At 34.5% G+C, this 8,905-nt stretch overlaps 1 long non-coding RNA gene across 1 annotated transcript; it reads right to left on the reverse strand.

Moving 5' to 3' along the window:
• LOC107612535 lies at positions 2,112–4,059 on the reverse strand. The gene is made up of 3 exons (XR_001613798.2): positions 3,924–4,059; positions 3,688–3,837; positions 2,112–2,166 (listed from the first exon to the last, which is right to left on the reverse strand). It is a non-coding gene; the product is annotated as an uncharacterized LOC107612535 (long non-coding RNA).

The following is an 8,905-nucleotide window of genomic DNA, read 5'->3' on the forward strand; positions in this document are numbered from 1 at the left end:
ATTGTTTCTCCGTTCTAGATCTTGTATCCTTCTGAGTAGACTCGAGAATTGTTTTGATATCACGTGCGACTTGTAGACGTAGTAACGCGATGCGTTCGTTCTTTAAGACGTGATATGTGTATACGGAAGTTGAAGCGGTAGGTGTACAACGTTAAGAGTTGTGGGTGTTCTGTTCCTTGCGAACGGGTTTGCAGTTGTTAGGCTTATGATTGGCTATGAGGTTGTAAAATGATTGGTGGAGTTGGGAAATTGAAGTTCTGAAGTGGGAGCGAGAATTGTCAGTGAACGTTATGCCGCTGTTTAAATACCAACATGCTTTGCAGCCTTTTACCACGCTAATTACCACTTTGCTTTGTGAACGCCTATCTTGATTTGCACTCTATTTTGGCACCTCAAGTTTTTGTAAAGCTTTGAGATCATATGACCTTGTGCATTGAGCCTATCTTGTAACGTTTGCTTTGCAATCACACTCCTACCTTTGTATCGTTATCCATATGCTATCCAAGTACTTGAAAAATCATATATATGTTTATATTTTGAGATATTTTTGCTTCTTCCTTAAATGTGTTCAAGGGTGAACTGTTATGAAATTTCTTTCGTTTTGTATCAATTTTCAAAGACGAAAATTTTTGTAAGGTGGGTAGAATATAAGACCCAGAACTAGGATCGCGCCGCCACGGTCGTCCAGGAGAAGCGCCGTAGAAGCTGCTGCGCAGCCCAGAATCCGCGTTCAACTCGCCGCCGTTTGGCCCAGCCACGAGCTGCTGTCGGAATCGTGCGAGGAGGAGTGCGACGCACCGCGCGAAGCTGGCCTCCGTGTGCTGTCGCCGTCGCCTCGAACTGCCGCCGCCGTTCCTGTGCCGCCACTGCTGGAGATCCGCCCGATCTGGTCTGAAGGAAAGGAAGAGGTTCAGGCCGCCGTTGCTACTTGCGTTGTGAGCTTTTGCACCAGCCACCACCGCAGGTGTCGCTGTCGGAGAAGGGAGCTGCATCTCTGTGATTTTGGCCGCTGGGAGTGGTTCTGTGACTTCCGGAATTGCCGCCGGAGCTCCGGGCTGAGCTTCTGCCACTTGAGACCCTGCTGCTGTCGCCGGAAAAGTTTGCCGGTAAGGATTTTAGTTGAGGTTTCTGCCTTTTTGGATTTCGAGAAGGTTTAACGCTGCGTGGTTTTTATAGTTGATCCACCGAAGTTTCTGGCCGCCGCCGGAGCTGTTGCCGGGCTGGTTCAAAATCGCAGCTGCCCCATTATGTTATTCGGTAAGAAATTATGTTTCAAAAAGCCTCGCGTTAGTATTCGTTTGTGTTTGGTTAATGAATGAGTTTTGGGTAACGTGGGGGTCGAGTCCTGATTATTATATGTTGCAATTAGTGTTACTATGGTTATTGCGAAAGTGGCTGGGAGCTGAGGTTTTGGTTGCCGTCAGTTCGGGTTGAGGCGGAAAGGACTCTGTGAGACGTTTGGATTATGGAATTTGCATTTTGAGGTAGGGGCGCTTTCCAAAAACTATATTCTTATATATTGAAATTATTACATATGGATACTGATGTAAAAGAATGTGTATTTGGTGATTGTATCGGCCTTATGTATGGCTTGATTTGCCTTGGTTGATTATGAACGTCTGTTGGTTGAATTGTTGTGTGGTTTTGTGAAATGAAATGCTTTTCAAGTTGATTTTTTAAAGCTTTGAGATCGAGTTTAATCCGTTGAGAATTGAATTGAGTTAATTTTATTGAGAATGTGAAAAGTAGAATCCACTCTTGAATTCAGCCTGGCTTGCCTTAAATGATCTGGTTTTTGATGAATAATGTCACACCCTCACTATCAGAAATCACGCTTCCGGCTGCGTTACTCTGATAGCAAGGAGTATTACGACTACTTTACATACTAAATATTAGAATAGGAGCCTATAACTCGATACTGTATCGCTGATTTCTTTGAAAACTGGAAATAGATACTTTTTTTTTCAGAAAATTACAAGTAGGCATAGATTCATATACAAGACTCCTCATATAATAATTCAATATAATATACGTATAAAACATACAATTCCTATCTCTCTTACAAACTTGTAATAACAAAGACGAGGGAAGAAAATAATCTAATTAATACAACAACATATAAACCAAACGTAGTATAACTCTTCTTAATGCTTCTTCATCTGGTTCCTGAAAAAGGTAAAGCTGTAGGGGGGTGAGAACCTAACCACACGGTCTCACCACGGAGTTTCAAAGTTGTCATAAGAAGATATTCAATAAGAAAACTATTTTCAGATTCTATGATTATCATTGCCTTATGAACCCTTTTTAAAAATCCAATAGCTAATCGTTCAAAACCTTTTCAAAGAAACAATGTTTAATATTTTCATAAATCCAAAGTCTTTCCTTTCTCATAAGCAAATCTCAATCAGAAACCAACCATGCAATCAAACAACACAGTCATTCATTCAGCACCAAAGTCCATTCTCAAATGTAACACGCCAGGACAAACACAGGTAAGACAGACAAGGAAAGCACAAGTAGGAAGCAGTTACAGCAAATAGTTCAAGTAGCAGTTAAGAACAGTTTAGCAATTAGGCAAACCAAAACTAATTCAAACCCAAGCAAAGCATACAAATGCATGCCTGTCCTATGGCTGATGAGGCTCATCTGTCGGTTATCCAGCCAACCCGACAAGTCTGAATTGTCCTTAGACTGTCCCCCGACGTGCATCCCCAAGAGTCTATGCATAGCTTTTTCTCAAATAATCAATATTGCTCAATGGGGGTAACATTCCCGGGAATTTATATAGTGCCCGGTCACACTTACGTCGTAGGGTCAACAGAGTATCGAGTTTTCAACCTGGTACACGTGGTGGCAAGCCACGGCACTTAATCCAGGGAACCTCGTATCTCAGATATTTCAAATTCATAAGCCACATAAATAATTCATTCACATTCATCAATATCATCATCATTCGTCAATCCATATCCCATTTCCAAATTCATTCAAAAATCATATTTCAAATCCATCCTCATCATTCTTTTTTTCCCTTAATCAACAATCTCAATCCAAAATATAATTCTTTCTTTTCTAAATAAATCAACTTTAAACATATAACGTTTAAGAACTAAATCTTTTTAAACAATTACTTCAAACAAAACTTCCAATTTTATAAAATTCTGGCAGCATCTCCTCTAAAACTCGGATTATGCCACCCTTTTCGGGTTCCATCCAAACATTTCTCAAACATTTTCTCAACTATTTCCAAATCTCAATCATCTTCCAAAATTCAACCAACCCCAATATCAATTTATTTTCAAAGCGAATAAATGCCAATAATAAATCTCTTTTTAAAACCAAACCAGCTCAAATACTAAATCATTTATAAAATTAGACTAACTCAAAATTAAACCGTTTCCGAAATCAATTCAATTTCATATTCCAAATCATTTCCAAAGCCGATTCGTTCACATTATCAAAAGTAGCTTCAAAATCAAGAAAGCCATTTTTCATAATAATCAACTAAACTTTTCAAACTAATTTCTTTTCAGCAATCACAAACTACTCAAGCAATCAAGTAGCCAATCATTCAGTCCAGCAAACAACCACATTTATAAGACAATTATAATCACAGACATATGTTTCTCACATTAATATCTATTCATAACAACTCTGTAATATAAAGTAGATTTTAGGAAAAACCCCTACCTCAATAAGTCGAAACTATAGACCAAACACGTCACCGGAACTCTTTTCCTCTCGGCCCGACATTGGTAACAATCGCAATCACAGCTCCATGGTGTCCGCACCCATAACAGCAACTTAAATTCACCAACGTGCAGCAACCGGACCTCGATCCTAAAGCATTAACGTCGGAGAGTCTTAACATATAATAGAACAGCGACGACTGACAGAGTTCGAAATTGAAATAAGGAATAGCTTACCATGCTAAAGAGGAGCGACTAAACCGAGCAGCCGCCATGACAACAATACTCGCTACAATTAACGGCTCAGAGCAAAGGTGGCAGTAGTGGAATGGTTGCTCCGACAGAGCAACTCGCGATAAACAATCCCTGGCACAAACAACCTCAGCAACAGCTCTTATAGTAACCAATCCCCCTTCTGCTCTCCCTCTTTTTCTTCCCCGTTTTCTCCCTTTTCTTTCTGCCGTTTCTTTCTTTCTCTGTGCCTGCTGTGTATGTGTTTGGGGAAAAGGGGAATAGGGTGAGTGCTAATGAGTGGCGGTGAGTGTGGGTAAGGATTAGGGTAAAATTAAGGTTAGGGTTTGTGTATAAAATTGGGGATTTTGGGATTAATTTGGATTTGGTTAATTTTAATCAAATTAGGGTATAGAGTGTTAATTTAAAATCTAATTTAATCTTCAAAATTATTTTAAAATATTATTTGTTGTATTAAAATACTAATTGATTTGAAATCAAATTCTTTAGTTGAATTTATAAGATAATAAGATCTATTTTCTTTATTCCTAAAACTTAAAGTATTAAATCATAGAAATATCAATTATTTGAATTAAATCACATAAAAATTCTTGTCATTCCATAACTACTAATTTTATAATTTAAATATAGAAAATAATTCAATAATTATAAAATTAGGTAAAATTCTAATTAATTATCAAAACCTGATTTAATTTTTGATTTAATTAGCTTTAATAAAATAATTTCTGAAAATAGAATTTCTAATGAATAGATGAATTGAAATTAATTCATAATAAGATTTATTTAAAATTTCTGGGTCTTACAAATGATTGTTACTGAACCATTTCTTTGAAACTTTAGAAATGAGTTTATTCGGCTGATAATGATTTGATTTTTGAAACGGTTTTCTTGAAATATGGTATTGAGATTAACTGTTGGATTTTGGCTTGCCTTTGAATTGATTTTGGATTCTGGGCTGTTGGAAAAGATTGTGGAATGGTTTTGATTTAGGGGAGATGCTGCCGAAATTTCTATAAAATTCGAGTCTTTATTGAAATGTTGTCTGGGAAAAATGATGAGCTGAAGGCTTCTACTATTTTAGTTGAAATATCAAGAAAAGGATGATTCATGCTTTTGAAATGAATTATTAAAGAGGGAATTGTGATTTAGTCTTGCTTCTTAAGAAAGGCATTGTATCTTTTTCATGAGAAAGTTATTTAGATGAAACTTATGTTTTAAAGCTGTTTTAAATGTGACAAGGGCAATGCCTTTGAATTTGACTTGAGGGTTTCAATTAGAGGAGTTTCAATGATGTTGAAAGAACCTAAATGTCTATTGACAAGTTTCATTTTGAAATGTTTTGGGAAATGTTTTAAGTACTCTTTGAACTCTGAATTCTTGCAAGACTAAAACAATTTTGAACAGTTGAAACGTTCTAGAATTTATCATGGGGGTTGAAGTTGGTTTTGCCTAAGTAAAGGAAACGGCTTGAAAGAAGAAAATGATTACGTGACTCGGTTTAGCTTAGATCCTATTTTATTACTCAAATCAAAAAGCCAAGGTTTTAATGATTTTAAATGAATTTGGCGAAATGAGTTATGCTATTCTCCCCTAAGGACTTGGGACCTTGCCGAGAAATTTTGTTATAAAATCCCATTGTTGGATGGATGATTTTGAATGTTTCAAAATGAATCTTTAACTTTTCATGGTTATGGAAGTTTTGAAAAGAGGATGCCGAGAGTGGCATGGTTTTAAAAGGGGAATTTACCTTGAGTAAAAGTGGCTTATGAGCCCGAGATGATTTGAGAAATGAGATCTTTAAAGCCAAGGCTGAAAAGAGTTGAAACTTGATTTCAAAGTGAAATGATTTGGGAAAAAGTGATTTATGGCTTAAATGCCGATTTTATGAATTGATGATGTTGAATGTGGAAGTGCTGTTTTGTTGTGAGCCGGAATGGCTGTGTATGATTATAAATATTGGTTGGTTCTGGATTGAACCGTGAGCCGGAATGGCTGTATATGATATGAATATTGGCTGGTTCTGGACTGAACCGTGAGCCGGACGACTGAGATAGATGTTGATCCATGGATGAGATTGAATGCATGTATATGCTGAATCATTGATAATGTGAATGTTGCACTTCCACTATCGGAGATAAGAGTTTCCCTGGGAGAAAGCAGTGGCTAGCCACCACGTCCTCCAGGTTGAGACTCGAAGCTCTTTTGACCCTATGTCGTCAGGGTGGCCGGGCACTATGAAAGCCCCGGATGAGCTCACCCCCATAAATATTCACCAGTGAGGGTGATGGATATGGATCATGATTATGATCAAGTTTATATTGAGTATAACTCGAGTTGGGGAGACACGACAGAGGGACAGTCCAATGGTTAGCTACCAGGACTTGTCGGGTTGGCTCTATAACCGACAGATGATATCATCAACCACTAGGACAGGCATGCATCATATGCATCTATGTGACATTGTTTGCGTGTGCATATTGTACTTGGTTTGCCTATGTGATTACTTGAGATTAACTGCTGCTTATTCTACTTGCTGTAATTGTTTGCTTGTGCTTGAACTTCCTATCTGTGTTTGCAACTGGGACTCTGTTGGATTGTGGTGATTGATTGTTGGATGGATTGTTTAGGCCTAGGGCCGTGGTTGAATTGAGATGGACCGATGGTTGGTTTCGGTTTTGTGGTTATGGTTTGGGAATGTATGAAAGGCTAATTTGGTTCAGCATGGATAAACCTTTTGAAAGGCTTTTGAATATTGTTTTAAATGAACAGTCTCCTCTTTCAGAAAAGGATTTCAGATTTCTCTTTTACTGTAAACCTTTATTTTTGAAAAGAGGCATAAGACGGTTATTAATCACTGGTACGGTTTATCTCCACGTATCCTATTACAGTAATTCCCAAAAACCCTCTACTGAGAACCCTTTCGAGGATGATGTTCTCACCCCCCCTACATTTTTCCCCTTTCAGGATATGGGCGCAGAAGTCACGAAGAGTTTATTTAGTTGTTGTTGAGATGCTCTGTATTGCTTTAGATTATTTATTGTACCCTCGCCTGTATCTTGATATATTCTGTAAGAGGGTTAGGGATTGTATTGGTTAATGCTTGTAATATGATATATATATCTATGTATATATATGGATGTATCCTTTATAAGTTGTTGTAAGTTGTATGGTATCTATGGATGTATGTTATCGAACGAAAGTATTTTGGGAGCGGTATTGCGGTCTAAAGTTTTAAACAGGCTCATATATTAGTATAAAATAGTATAAGTGTCGTCGTAATGTCCGAGCTATCAGAGTTGCGCAGCCGGAAGCGTGAGCTTTGGTAGTTAGGGTGTTACAGTAGTCTTTTATCTCTTCTATTTCTTTTTATTTTCTTCTTATTCATTTTATTTTTTTAAATATCATATAATTTATACCACTTAATTAATTATAATTCATTATATCAGTTAGTTTAATTCATTAATTATAATATGCATGATAAAATAGATTATTTGTTACTTATACGTTTATTCTTCTAAAATCTAAATCTACGATTAATTTTGTACGGTGTTGGTATATTAAATAAAAATACATATTATAATAAAAAAAATAAAATAAAATTTCAATCAATAATTTTATATTCTTTACTTTTTTTTCAATTTTATTTTGGATTTTAATTTATTACTAAAAGGTAGTAAAATTCTATTGATACTGAAATAAAGTTACAAAAAGGTCCATAGGGTAGAATAAGTAAAATAACGTGATACCCACATTACAACATCCAAATGAAACAACCTAAGATCTAAAATGTTTATCTTTCTCTTTCTCGCCATCTATTATATTATCGATTCTAAAATGATATATAAATTTAAGGAATAAATTAAAATAATATAACTTATTACTTATTTAATTTGAATACAACAAATACAAAATTAATTTAGTCAAAAGTTTATTATTGTCTAATCTTCTATACATAAAAATGACAAAACAGAATTTATTTTTCCTCCAAAATGAAAACACTATTCTCTCTTCTAAATTTATTTTAGAAAAATATCTTTATTATAATTATATTACAATATTACAATTATATTACAAGTAGCATTTAATGAATAATACATAATTATAGTAATTCAGAAAAATAAAATAAAGTCCAGTAATTTATCTTTCGACTGCACACGTATGTAGAATAACTTTTAAGAAGGAGCCACGTATAGTAAATACGGTCGATGATTGTAAAACTGTATACTAACATTGATATAATATTATTTCAAGTATATGTTTTGCAGGTATCAAAGAAAAGTGTTGAATTATTTTTTAGTGGGTTTAAATTATTTATTGTTTATTAGAGAATTTTGTGCATTAAAATTCTCTAATAGTTTATTATTGAGCTGATTTTGATATGTTCTTAATTGACAGTAAAACAACATATAAAAAATTGTTGGTGGGTCTAAGTATTACTAGATTATTTATGGTCACATTGAGTATATATGTTTGATTTATTGAAAAAAGTAAATTACTAAAACTAATTAATAACTATTTAAGAGTTAATACATTTAATACTAGATTAAGAAAAAATAAACAATACATAATATGTTACATTTTTATTAATCAAATTATTATAATTCAAATTAATCTTAACAAAAGAATTTAAAATTATAATTTCAACCTTATCACGTGCATGAAACGGCTATTACACTTGTTTATTTTTTAATATCACCTAAAACAATCTCAATTTTCTCTATCTAGAAAAAAGCCTTATTCTTACCATTTTATAATTGGTAATGTTTTTTTTATTCTCTATTTTCACGATTAACCAGAATATTAAATTGAGATTTAATTAGGTTGCCATCATTTGTAATTAATTATTAATGAAATTATTAGTTTCGAAATTTGAAACTAAAAATATTTTAAATTTTAAATTATTAACAAATGTTTAGGTTGCATGTTCTTGAATGCATTTTTTATTTATTTTATTTGATTCTATTAAA

Source organism: Arachis ipaensis, chromosome B08, assembly GCF_000816755.2.
Source record: "Arachis ipaensis cultivar K30076 chromosome B08, Araip1.1, whole genome shotgun sequence".
Taxonomy (NCBI): Eukaryota; Viridiplantae; Streptophyta; class Magnoliopsida; order Fabales; family Fabaceae; genus Arachis; species Arachis ipaensis.